Genomic DNA, 17,981 nt, shown 5'->3' with positions numbered 1-17,981 from the left:
CAAGATTCTAGAATCCATTGTTAAGGATGAGATTTCTAAATTCTTGGAAGTGCAGGGTCAGATTAGGACAAGTCAGCATGGATTTAGTAAGGGGAGGTCGTGCCTGACAAACCTGTTAGAGTTCTTTGAAGAGATAACAAATAGGTTAGATCAAGGAGAGCCAATGGATGTTATCTATCTTGACTTCCAAAAGGCCTTTGATAAGGTGCCTCACGGGAGACTGCTGAGTAAAATAAGGGCCCATGGTATTCGAGGCAAGATACTAACATGGATTGACGATTGGCTGTCAGGCAGAAGGCAGAGAGTTGGGATAAAAGGTTCTTTTTCGGAATGGCAACCGGTGACGAGTGGTGTCCCGCAGGGTTCAGTGTTGGGGCCACAGCTGTTCTCTTTATATATAACGATCTAGATGACGGGACTGGGGGCATTCTGGCTAAGTTTGCCGATGATACAAAGATAGGTGGAGGGGCAGGTAGTATGGAGGAGGTGGGGAGGCTGCAGAAAGATTTAGACAGTTTAGGAGAGTGGTCCAAGAAATGGCTGATGAAATTCAACGTGGGCAAGTGCGAGGTCTTGCACTTTGGAAAAAAGAATAGAGGCATGGACTATTTTCTAAACGGTAACAAAATTCATAATGCTGAAGTGCAAAGGGACTTGGGAGTCCAAGTCCAGGATTCTCTAAAGGTAAACTTGCAGGTTGAGTCCGTAATTAAGAAAGCAAATGCAATGTTGTCATTCATCTCAAGAGGCTTGGAATATAAAAGCATGGATGTACTTCTGAAGCTTTATAAATCATTAGTTAGGCCCCATTTAGAATACTGTGAGCAATTTTGGGCCCCACACCTCAGGAAGGACATACTGGCACTGGAGCGGGTCCAGCGGAGATTCACACGGATGATCCCAGGGATGGTAGGCCTAACATACGATGAACGTCTGAGGATCCTGGGATTATATTCATTGGAGTTTAGGAGGTTGAGGGGAGATCTAATAGAAACTTACAAGATAACGAATGGCTTAGATAGGGTGGATGTAGGGAAGTTGTTTCCATTAGCAGGGGAGACTAGGACTCGGGGGCACAGCCTTAGAATAAAAGGGAGTCACTTTAGAACAGAGATGAGGAGAAATTTCTTCAGCCAGAGAGTGGTGGGTCTGTGGAATTCATTGCCACAGAGGGCGGTGGAGGCCGGGACGTTGAGTGTCTTGAAGACAGAAGTTGATAAATTCTTGATTTCTCGAGGAATTAAGGGCTATGGAGAGAGAGCGGGTAAATGGAGTTGAAATCAGCCATGATTGAATGGCAGAGTGGACTCGATGGGCCGAATGGCCTTACTTCCGCTCCTATGTCTTTATGGTCTTATGGGACTGTCATTGTCGGGCTAGATTTTGTGCTGGAGCGAGTGAGATTTGAACGGCATAACCTTCTGACTCAGGGACCAATGTCCCATATGCTAACAAACTAAGTACAAACAAGAGCATTTTTTTTTTTGATTTTAAATACAGGTAACTGTTAAGAAAAAGAGGGTGAGTTGGGGACTTCTCCACAGAGCTCCAGTCATCCGAAGTTTGCCTTGCCCCTCAGCCGCTGGGTAGCAGGCCCGCTGGGTAATGTAGTTCCCCGCACCCGCGCTGCCCCATCTAAACTTGAGGCCAGGGACTACAGGTCCCAGCGTGCATCGCAGCGGCGCAAGCGCAGTGAGCCGGGGATGTGCGGTAATGGCCGCCCGGAGGTTCCCAGGGATACGCTGTTGCTGCGAGTTAAATCTATGCCAGGCACTCACTTTGGATTCAAAGCTTCCCTTCTCTTCGCATTGAGACAAAAAAACAAGACTAATAATTAAATTAGAATAATAATATCTGCACCTCCGGGTTGAAGTGAGCATTCCTGGGCCCGAAGTTGGACTTCTTTTTAAATGTGTTTCTTTTTGTTCTGGAAGCTTCTCCCATCTGTGGATGCAAGTTACAGGTTGGTGGAGTTGCAGAGGTGGTAAGAGTTGGCTTTATTAATGACCATATGCATACCTTTACTCTTACAGGTATTACCAGAGAGGCACAAAAATGAGCAACAAGGCTGGCAGCATTTTCCTGTCTCTCTGAATCTCCACTGCATTTACAACTTGGGATTTTGCAGTTTTTAAACTGTGTCATCCTGCTTTGATTCATCCCCCTCTAAGTGGTTACAACCATTCCCTGCAATCCACGCACCCCCGTCAGCAATAGCCTTATGCTTTTTGATCATGAACACTAGAGTGTCATGCTTTATGATTGTCAATCTCACTCCTCATACTTGCTACCTATACAAAAGCAAAACACTGCAGTACTGGAAATCTGCAATGAAAACAGAAAGTGTTGCAAATACACAGCAGGTCAGGCAGCATCTGTGGAGTGGAAAAATAGTTAACGTTGTAGGTCGATGACCTTTCATCAGAACTGAGATGTAAATGATGGAACGAGGGTGGGAAGAAAAAGGTCTGTCTGAGGCTGGAGTGCAGGAGAGATAAAATTACAAACAAAAGCAAAATACTGGACAATCTCAGCAGTTCTGACAGCATCTGCGGAGAGAAAAGGCAGGTAACGTTTTGAGTCTGGAAGACTGGCAAAGCTAGAGAGAACTAGAAATGGATCAGATTTATACTGTGGTGGGAGGGCATGGAACAGTGGGCTGTATAGCGGGCCAGCAATAGGTGGAGATTGACAAATGTTGAGGACAGAAGACAAAAGGATTATAAATGGGGGTGATTAAGGCTAAGAAGGGTGCGGATAGTGGCACATAAAGAGATTAGAATGTGTGAATGGCAGAACAAAGGTGAGCAGTGTCAAACGGCAACTAGGAACAGTTGGCCAAAGTGGAGGGGAGGGAGGGGGGGGGGGGGGGGGGGAACAATGGCGAGGGGAAAACAGATCAACAGACCATGGAAGAAATGAAAATAAATTCATAGAAATAAAAATGGGGTGAAGGTAGAGGAGAGAGCTCACAGTCTGAAGTTGTTGAACTCAATGTTAAACTCGGGGCAGCACGGTAGCCTTGTGGATAGCACAATTGCTTCACAGCTCCAGGGTCCCAGGTTCGATTCTGGCTTGGGTCACTGTCTGTGCGGAGTCTGCACATCCTCCCCGTGTGTGCGTGGGTTTCCTCCGGGTGCTCCGGTTTCCTCCCACAGTCCAAAGATGTGCGGGTTAGGTGGATTGGCCATGATCAATTGCCCTTAGTGTCCAAAAAATTGCCCTTAGTGTTGGGTGGGGTTACTGGGTCATGGGGATAGGGTGGCGGTGTTGACCTTGGGTAGGGTGCTCTTTCCAAGAGCCAGTGCAGACTCGATGGGCCGAATGGCCTCCTTCTGCACTGTAAATTCTATGATAAACTCCTTTATTCTATGAATGTTAAGTCCGCAAGATGAGGTGCTGTTCCTCCAGTTTGCGCGGGGCTTCACTGGAACATTGCAGCAGACCAAGGACGGACATGTGGGCATAAAAGCAGGACAGTGAATTGAAATGGCAAGCAACAGGAAGGTCTGGGTCCTGCTTGCAGACAGACCGGAGGTATTCTGTGAAGCAGTCACCCAATCTGTGTTTAGTCTCTGCAATGTAGCGTACACTTCATTGGGAGCAGCAAATGCAATAGACCAGATTGAAAGACGTCCATGTGAAGTGCTACCTCACTTGAAAAGTGTGTTTAGGGCCACGATTGCATGGGAAGGTGCTGTGGGAAGAGGGTGAGGTGTTGGGGGTGATGGAGGAGTGGACTAGGGTACCTGGAGGGAACGGTCCCTGTGAAATGCTGATGGGGAGTGAGGGGAAGATGTGTTTGGTGGTGGAATCATGCTGGAGTTGGTGGAACTGGCGGAGGATGATTCTTTGAATGCGGAGGCTGGTGGGGTGAAAAGTGAGGACAAGGGGAACCCTATCCTTGTTCTGGGAGAGAGGAGCGTGGGTGAGGGCAGAGATGCGGGAGATGAGTCAGACATGGTTGAGAGCCCTTTCGACCACAGTGGATGGGAAACTACGATTAAGGAAGAATGAAGACATGTCAGCAGCACTGTTTTGGAAAGTGACATCATTAGGACAGATGCGACTGAGGCGAAGGAACTGGGTGAATGGGATAGAGTCCTTACAGGATGTGGGGTGTGAGAGCTGCAGTTGAGGTAGCTGTGGGAGTCCGTGGTTTTCTGATGGATATTAGCGGACAATCTATCCCCAGAAATTGTAATCAAAAGGTCAAGGAAGGGAAGTGTAGACAGTGGACCATGTGACGGTGATAGAGGGGTGGAAATTGGAAACAAAAGTAATACATTTTCCCAGGTTCAGACGGTAACATTGTGGATAGCACTATTGCTTCACAGCCCCAGGGTCCCAGGTTCGATTCCGGCTTGTGTCACTGTCTGTGCGGAGTCTGCACGTTCTCCCAGTGTGTGCGTGGGTTTCCTCCGGGTGCTCCGGTTTCCTCCCACAGTCCAAAGATGTGCAGGTTAGGTGGATTGGCCATGATAAATTGCCCTTAGTGTCCAAAATTGCCCTTAGTGTTGGGTGGGGTTACTGGGTTATGGGGATAGGGTGGAAGTGTTGACCTTGGGGAGGGTGCTCTTTCTAAGAGCCGGTGCAGACTCGATGGGCTGAATGGCCTCCTTCTGCACTGTAAATTCTATGAATTCTATGAACATGAAGCAGCGCGGAAGCAGGGGCCGGAGTAGGACTGGACAAGGAATATTCCACATACCCCATAAAGAGACAGGTAAAAATGGGACCCATGCGGGTACCCATAGCCACACCTTTGGGGGAAATGAGACGAGGAGAAATTATTGAATGAGAGGACAAGTTCAGACAGGAGAGTGTTGGTGGATGGGGATTGTTTAGGCCTCTGTTCAAGGAAGAAATGGAGAACTCAGATCACCCTGGTGGGGAATGGAGGTATAGCGGGAATAGTCATCCATGCTAAAGAGGAGGCGGTTAGGGCCAGGGAACTGGAAGTTGTTGATTTGATATGTAGCGCATCGGCGGAATCATGAATGTAGGTTGGACAAGAGGAGAGAGTATTGAGTCAAGATAGGAAGTAATGAGTTTGATGGGACAGCAACAGTTTGACATGATGGGTCTACCACCAGGACAGTCCTGTTTGTGCATTTTGGGGAGGAGGCTGTCAGGGACTGGGAGATGATGAGGTTGGAAGCTGTGGAGGGTAGATCCCTAGAGGAGATGAAGTCAGTGACAGTCCTGGGAACAATGGCTTGATGCTCGGCGGTGGGGTCATGATCCAGGAAGAGGTAGAAGGAAGTGCTGAGAGTTGGCATTCAGCCTCTTGTGATAAAAGCTCTGAGATAAAATGACACAAGGTTTCATGGTGCACCGACAAAGGGAGTGGTAATGAAACAAGTAAACAAACAAAAGATCTATCCAGAGATCTGATGAAAGGTCATCCAACTGAAATGTTAATTCTCCCCACAGATGCGACCTGACCTGACTATATTCAACATTTTCTGTTTTTACTTGCGGCTGACAGTCCTGGTAAATGCAGATCCACACTCTCACATTGAACAGTCGATGCCATGAATGTTGAGACCATTGATCAATTTTCTTCTTCATCCCTTGGAATTGTGTGAAAGTTGGATTTTTGGGACCAGCTTTTTAGGTAAAATATTTTTGTCGATATTTTCATGAATGAAAGTAGTTTGAAGGTTTTCATACTGAAAGCAGTAACATTGAGTAAAATGATTTTATGGTTACACCATGTACAATTTGCTCTGAAAAGAGCGGTTGTTACCTTAAAAAGAGTTTTTATTAGAAGAACTGACAGGTCTCGACATTTCGGGCAATGTCATCTGCCCGTCATCTGGAGGAATGAATGGAACAGTTGAAATAGGTAGTTTATATATAGTAGGGGATGGAAATATGGGCACAGTCTCAGTCACAACATCTCTTGAAGAAGTTGGAAACTGGAATACAATTCCACCAAACAAGCAAAACCTGTCAATGGCTTTAACTTCCTCAAGAGATGATACCAAGATAAGAGAGGAGTGTTACTGAGATGTCACATGTGAAAACCTGCCCTACGTGTTTAAAATATTACAAACAAAGCTTGATGACTGAAAAATTAGAAGTGAGGGACACTCCTAAATACACGGCCTCATCAAAGTGCATCTATACATGCTATTATGCCTAGGTGCAGCCCAAGTTAATCAAATAAGAATTAGACCTGTCGTTTCCTTTAGAAGTTAGTGTTCTTGGGGCAGTTAGGTGTCTGTTGGAATGGTGATTGGCAAAGGTTTCAAATCTGATCAACTTCAATGAGACTTTGTGAAGAGAACATTGTTGTTTAATGTAGAAAAGTTGTATAAAAATGAAAGAGTCAATCTATGGCTGGAGCAGTGATTTGATTTGATTTATTATTGTCACATGTATTAGTATACAGTGAAAAGTGTTTCTTGCATGCTATACAGACAACGCATACTGTACATAGAGAAGGAAGGCGAGACTACAGAATGTAATGTTGCAGTCATAACTGGGATGTATATGGAAAAGATCAACTTAATACGATTTAGGTCCATTCAAAAGTCTGATGGCAGCAGGGAAGAAGCTGTTCCTGAGTCGGTTGGTTCGGTTGGTACGTGACCTCAACTTTTGTATCTTTTTCCTGACGGAAGAAGGTGGAAGAGAGTGTGTCCAGGGTGCGTGGGATCCTTAATTATGCTGGTTGCCTTTCCGAGGCAGCGGGAATTATAGATAGAGTCAATGGATGGGAGGCTGGTTTGCCTGATGGACTGGGCTACATTCATGATCTTTTGTAGTTTCCTGCGGTCTTGGGCAGAGCAGGAACCATACCAAGCTGTGATACAACCAGAAAGAATGCTTTCAATGGTGCATCTGTAAAAATTGGTGAGAGTTGTAGCTGACATGCCAAATTTCATAGACCATAGAACATACAGTGCAGAAGGAGACCATTCGGGCCATCGAGTCTGCACCGACCCACTTAAGCCCTCACTTCCACCCTATCCCCGTAACCAAATAACCCCTCCTAACCTTTTTTAGTCACTAAGGGCAATTTATCATGTCCAATCCACCTAACCTGCACGTCTTTGGACTGTGGGAGGAAACCAGAGCACCCGGAGGAAACCCACGCAGACACTGGGAGAACGTGCAGACTCCGCACAGACACTGACCCAACAGGGAATTGAACCTGGGACCCTGGAGCTGTGAAGCCACAGTGCTAATCACTTGTGCTACCGTGCTGCCCTTTTTTTAACACAAAATTTCCTTTGTCTTCTGAGAAAGTAGAGTCGTTGGTGGACTTTCTGAACTATATTGTCGGCATGGAGACCAGGACAGGTTGTTGGTAATCTGGACACCGAAAAACTTGAAGCTCTCGCCCTTTCTACTTCATTCCCATTGATGTAGACAGTGGCATGTTCTCCTCAACGCTTCCTGAAGTCAATGACAACCTCCTTCATTTTGTTGACATTGAGGGAGAGATTATTGTCGTCGCACAAGTTCACCAGATTCTCTATCTCATTCCTGTACTCTGTCTCGTCATTGTTTGAAATCCGACCCACTACGGTGGTGTCATCAGCAAATTTGAGAATTGAGTTGGAGGGGAATTTAGCCACACAGTCATAAGGAGTATAGTAGGGGGCTGAGGACACAGCCTTGTGGGGCACCGGTGCTGAGGATGATCGTGGAGGAAGTGTTGTTGCCTATCCTTACTGATTGTGGTCTGTGGGTTAGGAAGTTCAGGATCCAGTCACAGAGGGAGGAGCCGAGGCCCAGGCCACGGAGTTTGAAGATGAGTTTCGTCGGAATGATGGTGTTGAAGGCTGAGCTGTAGTCAATAAATAGGAGTCTGACATAGGTGCCTTTGTTATCTAGGTGTTCCAGTGTTGAGTGCAGGGCCAGGGAGATGGCGTTTGCTGTGGATCTGTTGCAGCGGTAGGCGAAGGCAATCTGGGAGGCTGGAGTTGATTCGTGCCATGACTAACCTTTCGAAGCACTTTATAATGATGGATGTCAGAGTCATTGGACTATAGTCATTAAGGCACGCTGATTGGCGTTTCTTTGGTACAGGGATGATGGTCATCTTCTTGAAGCAGACAGGGACCTCAGATTGTTGTAAAGAGAGGTTGAAAATGTCTGCGAATACCCCCGCCAGCTGATCCGCACAAGACCTGAGTGCTCGACCGGGTACCATTTCCAGGCCAGTGGGTTTCCGTGGGTTGACCTTCGAGAAGGCTGCTCTGACATCTGCAATGGTGACCTTGGGTACAAGTTCATGCGTGGCTTCCAGGGTGGAGGGCGCGCTCCTGCTGACCTCTTGCTCAAAGCGGGCATAGAATGCGTTGAGCTCATCAGGGAGAACAAAGAACAAAGAAATGTACAGCACAGGAACATCGGCCTTCGGCCCTCCAAGCTCGTGCCGACCATGCTGCCCGACTAAACTACAATCTTCTACACTTCCTGGGTCCGTATCCCTCTATTCCCATCCTATTCATGTATTTGTCAAGATGCCCCTTAAATGTCACTATCGTCCCTGCTTCCACCACCTCCTCCGGTAGCGGGTTCCAGGCACCCACTACCCTCTGTGTAAAAAAACTTGCCTCGTACATCTACTCTAAACCTTGCCCCTCTCACCTTAAACCTATGCCCCCTAGTAATTGACCCCTCTCACTGGGGAAAAGCCTCTGACTATCCACTCTGTCTATGCCCCTCATAATTTTGTAGACCTCTATCAGGTCGCCCCTCAACCTCCGTCGTTCCAGTGAGAACAAACCGAGTTTATTCAACCGCTCCTCATAGCTAATGCCCTCCATACCAGGCAACATTCTGGTAAATCTCTTTTGCACCCTCTCTAAAGCCTCCTCATCCTTCTGGTAGTGTGGCGACCAGAATTGAACTCTATACTCCAAGTGTGGCCTAACTAAGGTTCTATACAGCTGCAACATGACTTGCCAATTCTTATACTCAATGCCCCGGGCAAAGCAGGGGTGCGTTGGAGCCGGTGATTTTACATGCCTTCATCTTGTAGCCCGTTATGTCTTGCAGACCTTGCCATAGTCGGCGGGGGTCCGTGTGGTTAGCCTGGGACTCGAGCTTGGTCCGGTACAGTCTTTTGGCATCTTTGATGGATTTCCTTAGATCATATCTGGCTTTCTTGTATAGGTCAGGGTCACCTGACTTAAACGCCTCAGACCTAGACTTCAGCAAGCAGTGGTTATCCCTGTTCATCCAGGGTTTCTGGTTGGGAAACATGGATTTGCTTCTTTGGCACACAGTCTTCTACACACTTACTAATGAAGTCAGTTACTGTGGTAGCGTACACGTTCAGGCTGGTCGTAGAGTTTTTAAATACTGACCAGTCCACTGACTAAGCAATCCAGTAGGAGATCATCCGATTCCTCAGACCAGCATTGCACGACTTTCTTTGACGGATTCTCCCGCTTCCGTTTTTGCTTATAAGCTGGGAGCAGGAGCACAGCCTTGTGGTCAGATTTGCCATAGTATGGGCGGGCGATAAGAGTGGTACGCATGTTTGATATTTGTGTAGCAGTGGTCCAGGGTGTTTGGGCCTCTGGTGGGACAGGTGACGTGTTGGTGAAAACTTGGTAGTACGCTCTTGAGCTTGGCCTGATTGAAGTCCCTGGCCACGATGAACAAGGTCTCGGGATGTTTCGTTTCAAGGCTATTTGTGGTGGTGTATATTTCGTCCAGCGCGATTTTCACTACCGCATGGGGTGGGATGTAAACTACCGTCAGGATAACGGAGCTGAACTCCCGCGGAAGGTAGTAGGGGCGGCATTTTAGCGTCAGGTATTCTAGGCCTGGAGAGCAGAAACTCGCCAGTGTTGCGACCTCTAGGCACCAGGAGGTATTGATTAGGAGGCAGATCCCACCTCCCCATGCCTGAGGCCGCTGGACGGTTCATTAGGTGGATTGAGAAGCCCTCTGGTTGAAGGGCAGAGTCTGGTGAAGCAGGAGTGAGCCATGTCTCTGTGAAACAGAGCACACAGCAGTCCCTTAGTTCTCTTTGAAAAGTGAGTCTGGCTTTAAGTTCGTCTGGCTTGTTTTCCAGAGATTGGACACTTGCTAGGAGTAAGCTAGCTTTGGGCCGTGTTGTTTCACTGAGTGCCTCCTGAAGGTGATAAGTGAAGATCAGACGGGGTTTGTGAGAAGGAGGCAGCTCTTTTCGAACGTCAGGAGGGTATTGAACGTGGTTATGGCACCGGCGGAGGGGAAGGAAACAGAGGTGGTTGTGGCATTGGACGCCGAGAAAGCATTTGACCGGGTAGAATGGGGGTACTTGATGGCAGTTTTGGAGCGGTTTGGGATTGGACCAAGATTTGTGGACTGGGTAAAGCTACTATATAAGGAGCCGAGGACGAGTGTCTGCACAAATAACATCAGCTCGAGAAACTTTTCTCTCCACCTTGGGACTAGGCAGGGATGTCCTATGTCCCCCCTGCTGTTTGCATTCGCGATTGAGCCGTTGGCCATCGCGGAAGAAGTTCGGTGGTATGGAAAGGGATAGTGCTGGGGGGAAGTGGCGGGGTGGATAGAGCACAGGTTGTCCATATATGCCGATGACTTGTTATAAGTGTCGGAATCGAGTGTGTTAATAGGGGGAATACTGGAGCCGCTTCGGGTGTTTGGGTCTTTTTCGGGGGACAAATTAAATCTGGACAAGAGTGAGTATTTTGTGGTGTCTCGGCGGGGGACAGGGGCAGGGGTTGGGGGGGCTGCCATTCCGTAGGGCAGGGACTCACTTTAGATACCTGGGGGTGCAGGTTGCTCGGGAGTGTGGAGGGCTCCGTAGGTACAACATTTCAAGTATGGTGAGGAGAGTGAAAGCTGATCTGGCAAAGTGGGATGGTCTCCCTCTGTCACTGGCGGGTCGGGTATAGGCGGTTAAAATGAACGTGTTGCCGCGATTTCTGTATATTTTCCAATGCCTGCCGATTTTCCTGCCAAAGGCGTTTTTTAGAGAGATTGAAGGAATGATTACCTCGTTCATATGGGGAGAGAAAATGGCCAGAGTTAGTGGCGACCAGAATTGAACACTATACTCCAAGTGTGGCCTAACTAAGGTTCTATACAGCTGCAACATGACTTGCCAATTCTTATACTCAATGCCCTGGCCAATGAAGGCAAGCATGCCGTATGCCTTCTTGACTACCTTCGCCACCTGTGTTGCCCCTTTCAGTGACCTGTGGACCTGTACACCTAGATCTCTCTGACTGTCAATACTCTTGAGAGTTCTACCATTCACTGTATATTCCCTACTTGCAATAGACCTTCCAAAATGCATTACCTCACATTTGTCCGGATTAAACTCCATCTGCCATCTCTCCACACAAGTCTCCAAACTATCTAAATCCTGCTGTATCCTCTGACGGTCCTCATCGCTATCCGCAATTCCACCAATCTTTGCGTCGTCTGCAAACTTACTAATCAGACCAGTTACCTTTTCCTCCAAATCATTGATATATACTACGAACAGCAAAGGTCCCAGCACTGATCCCTGTGGAACACCACTAGCCACAGGCCTCCAATTAGAAAAACACCCTTCCATTGCTACTCTCTGCCTTCTATGACCATGCCAGTTCTGTATCCATCTTGCCAGCTCACCCCTGATCCCGTGTGACTTCACCTTTTGTACCAGTCTGCCATGAGGGACCCTGTCAAAGGCCTTACTGAAGTCCATATAGACAACATCCACTGCTCTACCTACATCATTCATCTTCGTGACCTCTTCGAAAAACTCTATCAAGTTAGTGAGACACAGCCTCCCCTTCACAAAACCATGCTGCCCTCGCTAATACGTCCATTTGCTTCCAAATGGGAGTAGATTCTGTCTCGTAGAATTCTCTCCAGTAATTTCCCTACCACTGACGTAAGACTCACTGGCCTGTAGTTCCCTGGATTATCCTTGCTACCCTTCTTAAACAAAGGAACAACATTGGCTATTCTCCAGTCCTCCGGGACATCACCTGAAGACAGTGCGGATCCAAAGATTTCTGTCAAGGCCTCAGCAATTTCCTCTCTAGCCCCCTTCAGTGTTCTGGGGTAGATCCCATCATGCACTGGGGACTTATCTACCTTAATATTTTTCAAGACGCCCAACACCTCGTCTTTTTGGATCTCAATGTGACCCAGGCTATCTACACATATTCAATTTGTACCTCGCCCATTTCCTCTGGCTCCACACATAGATTCGCTTGTCTATCCTTCAGTTGGCCAACCCTTTCCCTGGCTACCCTCTTGCTTTTAATGTACGTGTAAAAAGCCTTGGGATTTTCTTTAACCCTATTTGCCAATGACTTTTCGTGACCCCTTTTAGCCCTCCTGACTCCTTGCTTAAGTTCCTTCCTACTTTCCTTATATTCCACACAGGCTTCGTCTGTTCCCCGCCTTCTAGCCCTGACCAATGCCTCCTTTTTCTTTTTGACGAGGCTTACAATATCTCTCGCTATCCAAGGTTCCCGAAATTTGCCATATTTATCCTTCTTCCGCACATGCCGGTCCTGAATTCCTTTCAACTGACATTTGAAAGCCTCCCACATGTCAGATGTTGATTTACCCTCAAATATCCGCCCCCCAATCTAGGTTCTTCAGTTCCCGCCTAATATTGGTATAATTAGCCTTCCCCCAATTTAGCACATTCACCCTAGGATCACTCTTATCCTTGTCCACCAGCACTTTAAAACTTACTGAATTGTGGTCACTGTTCCCGAAATGCTCCACTACTGAAACTTCTGCCACCTGGCCGGGTTCATTCCCCAATACCAGGTCCAGTACAGCCCCTTCCCTAGTTGGACTGTCTACATATTGTTTTAAGAAGCCCTCCTGGATGCTCCTTACAAACTCTGCCTCGTCCAAGCCCCTAGCACTAAGTGAGTCCCAGTCAATATTGGGGAATTTGAACTCTCACATCACAACAACCCTGTTGCTTTTACTCCTTTCCAAAATCTGTCTACCTGTCTGCTCCTCTATCTCCCGCTGGCTGTTGGGAGGCCTGTCGTAAACCCCCAACATTGTGACTGCGCCCTTCTTATTCTTGATCTCTACCCATATAGCCTCGCTGCCCTCTGAGGTGTCCTCCCGTAGTACAGCTGTGATATACTCCCTAACTAGTAGCGCAACTCCGCCACCCCTTTTACACCCCCCTCTGTCCCGCCTGAAACATCTAAATCCTGGAACGTTTAGCTGCCAATCCTGTCCTTCCCTCAACCAGGTCTCTCTAATGGCAACAACATCATAGTTCCAAGTACTAATCCAAGCTCTAAGTTCATCTGCCTTACCCGTTGTACTTCTTGCATTGAAACATATGCACTTCAGGCCACCAGACCCGCGGTTTTCAGCAACATCCGTGTCTGCTCTTCCTCAGAGCCGTACTGGCCCTATTCCCTAGTTCTCCCTCAATGTTTTCACCTTCTGACCTATTGCTCCGGTACCCACCCCCCTGCCATATTAGTTTAAACCCTCCCGTGTGACACTAGCAAACCTCGCGGCCGGGATATTTATGCCTCTCCAGTTTAGATGCAACCCATCCTTCTTATACAGGTCACACCTGCCCCGGAAGAGCTCCCAGTGGTCCAGATAACCAGCTGTTTAGCCACATGTTTAGCTGCTCTATCTTCCTATTTCTAGCCTCACTGGCACGTGGCATAGGGAGTAATCCCGAGATTACAACCCTAGAGGTTTAACTTTCTGCCTAGCTCCCTGAACTCCTGCTGCAGGACCTCATGCCCCTTCCTGCCTATGTCGTTCGTACCGATATGTCCAATGACCTCTGCCTGTTTGCCCTCCCAATTCAGAATGCCCGCTACCTGTTCTGAGACATCCTGGACCCTAGCACCGGGAAGGCAACATACCATCCTGGGGTCTCTTTCATGTCCACAGAAGCGCCTATCTGTGTCTCTGACTATAGATCCCCTATGACTATTGCTCTTCTGCGCTCTGACCCTCCCTACTGAACATCAGAGCCAGCCGTGGTGCCACAGCTCTGGCTGCTGCTGTTTTCCCCTGATAGGTTATTCCCCCAACAGTATCCAAAGCGGTATACCTGTTCGAGAGGGGGACAACCACAGGGGATTCCTGCACTGACTGCCCGCCCCTTCTGGTGGTCACCCATCTCTCTCTGCACCTTGGGTGTGACCACGTCTCTATAACTCCTATCTATGACGCTTTCCGCCACCTGCATGCTCCTAAGTGCATCCAATTGCTGCTCCAACCGAACCACGCAGTCTGTGAGGAGCTGCCATTGGTTACACTTGCTGCAGAAGTGGAAGCGTCACAAATCTGCCACACCTCACATCTATAGTGCAGAAGAAGGTCATTCGACCCTACCCAGGCCCACTCCCCCGCCTCAACCCCGTAACCCCACCTAACCTTTCATGTAGAAGACTAAGAACAAGAAGATAAACCATATAGTTGTTGGAAAAGAAGCTTTTGCAGTAGTCACGCTGATTGTGGCAGTTAGTGGTGGGCCAGCTGATCTGAATAACAAACGAGAAAAGTTGGTGGGCAAACCTGGTAACATGATGGAGAAGCCAAAGAGCACAAGGGTAATATTTCATGGTCGCAGTTACCATAATAATCTGTACTGCCTTTGATAGAGCCGTCTCTGTTATGTAGGTAAAGGTGAAAGTCTGACTGGAGGGTTTGTACAACGGGGCTGATTGGGTAGGTGAGCATGGAGATGGATGGTGACGACACAATTAGATGGGAAAGGAAGGTTAATGATGCAATTATTCATTGGAAGAGCAGAGCAGCATGGCCTGGCTCATTTGAGGGGGGAATGATTGTTTTGAAAGATGGAACAGTAGCTGACAAAGTTACACGTGCATTAGTTTAGGGATAGTGTGGTCATGATTGGATATAATGTTATTGTGGTATTGAAAATGCATAGAGGAGCCACAGGAAGTCTTGTGGCACAGTGGTTAGCACTGCTGCCTCACAGTGCCAGGGACCCAGGTGACTGTGTGGAGTTTGCATGTTCTTCCTGTGTCTGCGTGGGTTTCCTCCGGGTGCTCCGGTTTCCTCCCACCGTCCAAAGATGTGCAGGTAAGGTGGATTGGCCATGATCAAGGTGTAAGTTTACGGGAATGGGGAGGGCCTAGGTAGAGTGTTCTTTTGAAGAATCGGTGGAGACCCAATGAGCCTCCTTCTGCACTGTAGGGATTCTATGGGCAGCAGTATTGTCCTGGTTCAACGCTAGGGCTTGTTGGCCACAAAAGAAGAGTTCAGAACATGGTTCACATTTCAAGAGGGTTGATAATCAGCTCGGGAATCCTTCCACCATTTCCCCACTTTCCTCAATGGGAAAAGTGTCTGAAGATAGACTTAAGATAAATAGAGGAACCATCTTGATAAGGACTTGAGTAAGCTGATGAAGAAATTATAGTGAAGTAAGGGTGAGGGGGATGGTGCTGGACATGGAATTGTATATCCACTGTCAAAACTTTCCCCGAAGGTGTTCTGTGTACATATACTTTGAAGAACTAATATTGGGAAAATATTTAATTCAGGCACACCTGCTTCTAATTTGTTCTGATAAAAAATCATTGATCTGAAACATTAACTTTGGGGTAAACTTTCCAGTCTCACCACCACTGGAATTGTCACAGGTGGAACGGAAAATTTGAAGGCCCATTTAAAGGTTAGTTGACCTCGAGTGGGAATTTCTGGCCTCAGGGTGACTGGTAAATCTTGCCCTTTATTTCTTCCTCCACAGACATTGACCTGTTGAGGATTTCCAGCATTTTTGTTGTTATTTCAGGTTTTCAGCATTTGCAGTGTTTTGCTTTTGCCAATTTGTTCTGCATTGGATCCTATTTCAAAAAAAAATATTTCTTTATTCTCCTCCTTTTTCACATTTCCTCCCAAATTTACACCCACCAACAATAATCAGTAACAAATATGTCAATCCCCATATCAATAACAACGATCCCATCCTCCCACCAAACCACAAACATTCGCCCGCATGTTCACATAAATAAATGACAAAAAGGAATCAGGAATCACCCATAGCCACCACGAATACACCCCCCTCCCCCCAACTCTCCCACCCCCTCCCCCAACTAAGGTTCAATGTTCTTGAAAGCGCATAATGAATAATGCCCATGAATTGTAGAACCCCTCCATCCTTCCCCTCAGTTCAAACCTAACCTCAAGAGTCAAGAATTCCAGCAGGTGCACCCGCCACGCCAGGGCACAGGGTGGCGAGGTTGCCCTCCAACCCATCAGGATCCGCCTTCGGGCGATCAAGGAGGCGAAGGCTACAACATCTGCCTCCGCACCCGTTTCCAACTCTGGCTGGTCCGACACCCCGAATATGGCCTCCCGGGGGCCCGGGTCCAGTTTCACGCACACAATTTTAGAAATTACCCTAAAAACCTCCTTCCATTAATCCTCTCGCTTTGGACAGGACCAAAACATATGAACGTGATTAGCGCCCCCCCTCCCCCTTCGCAACGTTCACACACATCTTCTACTACTCCAAAGAATCGGCTCATCCTCGCCCTCATGAGGTGTGTTCTGTATACCACCTTCAGCTGTATCAGCCCCAACCTTGGCTTGAGGTGGAGGCATTCACTCTCCGGAGCACCTCGCACCAGAACCCCCCCTCCATATCCTCTACCAACTCTTCCTCCCACTTTGCTTTGATCCCTTCCAGTGGTGCCTTCTCCTCTTCCAAAATAGCTCTGTAAACCGCTGACACTACCCCCTTCTCTAGTCCCCCTGCCGTCAGCACCTCCTCCAGCAATGTGGAGGCCGGCTCCGCCGGGATGTTCTGTATCTCCTTTCTGGCAAAATCTCGAACCTGCATGTATCTAAACATTTCCCCCCCGGCTCCAGCCCATACTTCGCTTCCAGCTCCTTCAATCCTGCAAACCGACCCCTAAGAAACAAATCTTTCAGTGTCTTAATCCCCTTTTCCTCCCATTTCCAAAAATTTACATCCCACCTCCCTGGCTCAAATCTGTGGTTCCCCCGAATCGGCCTTTCCCTTGACCCTGCCCCCAACCCGAAGTGTTGGCGAAGCTGCCTCCAAATTCTCAATGAAGCTATTATTACCGGACTCCCTCAGTACTTCCCTGGGGCTATCGGGAGCGCGCTGTTGCTAGTGCCTTCACTCGCGACCCCCGGCACAAACTCTCCTCCATTCTGACCCACTGGGAATCAACCCCTCTTACCCAGCTCCTCACCTTCTCCACATTCGCCGCCCAGTAGTAATATATCCGGTTCGGAAGACCCAAACGCCCTGGCTGCCTTCCCCTCTCTAGTAGCACCTTTCTAACTCTGGCCACCTTCCCTCCCCATTTGAACGATGTAATCCTTCCCTCAATCTCTCTGAAAAAAGCCTTTGGCAGGAAAATCGGCAGGCATTGAAAAATAAAAATAAATCGCGGCAACACGTTCATTTTAACCGCCTGTACCTGACCCACCAGTGACAGAGGGAGACCATCCCACCTTGCCAGACCAGCTTTCACTCTCGCCACCAAACTAGAAATGTTGTACCTGCAGGGCCCCCCTCACTCCCGGGCAACCTGCACCCCAAGGTACCTAAAGTGAGTCCCTCCCCAACGGAATGGCAGCCCCCCCACCCCTGCTGAGACACCACAAAATACTCACTCTTGTCTAGATTTAGTTAGTACCCCAAGAAAGACCCAAACACTCGAAGCAACTCCAATATTCCCCCATCGACATACTCGGTTCCGACATGTATAACGGCAAGTCTTCGGCATACAAGGACATCCTATGCTCTACACCACCCCCCCGCACTCTTCCTTTCCATAACCCCAAACCTCTTAATGCGATGGCCAACGGCTCAATCGCGAGTGCAAACAGCAGGGGGCGACATAGGCCATCCCTACCTAGTCCCACGGTGGAGAGAAAAGTAGCATTGGATCCTGTTTGATACACTTTCCTGACTGACTGTTTCTTTTTATTTTCTGACGTCGTAAATTTTGTTCAACCCAGAGTGTGTATTTTATGTTAAAATG

The 17,981-nt window shown here is 48.0% G+C and overlaps 1 protein-coding gene across 3 annotated transcripts in view; it reads left to right on the top strand.

Moving 5' to 3' along the window:
• The first annotated feature begins 1,697 nt into the window (after positions 1-1,697).
• The window catches only part of usp40 (ubiquitin specific peptidase 40), a 199,627-nt gene continuing 183,343 nt past the window's right edge, over positions 1,698-17,981 (top strand). The window contains exons 1-2 of one of the 3 annotated variants that reach the window (XM_072482540.1): positions 1,698-1,963; positions 5,437-5,620. The gene's annotated coding sequence lies outside the window, so the exon portion shown is untranslated. Of the gene's footprint in view, positions 1,985-5,436; positions 5,621-17,981 lie in introns of all 3 variants that reach the window. The other 2 variants (XM_072482533.1, XM_072482550.1) reach the window with 2 other exon arrangements.

The sequence above is a fragment of the Scyliorhinus torazame genome, chromosome 2, assembly GCF_047496885.1.
Source record: "Scyliorhinus torazame isolate Kashiwa2021f chromosome 2, sScyTor2.1, whole genome shotgun sequence".
NCBI classification, from domain to species: domain Eukaryota; kingdom Metazoa; phylum Chordata; class Chondrichthyes; order Carcharhiniformes; family Scyliorhinidae; genus Scyliorhinus; species Scyliorhinus torazame.
Note: the sequence above shows the minus strand (reverse complement) of the source record. Positions and strands in the feature narration are given on the sequence as shown.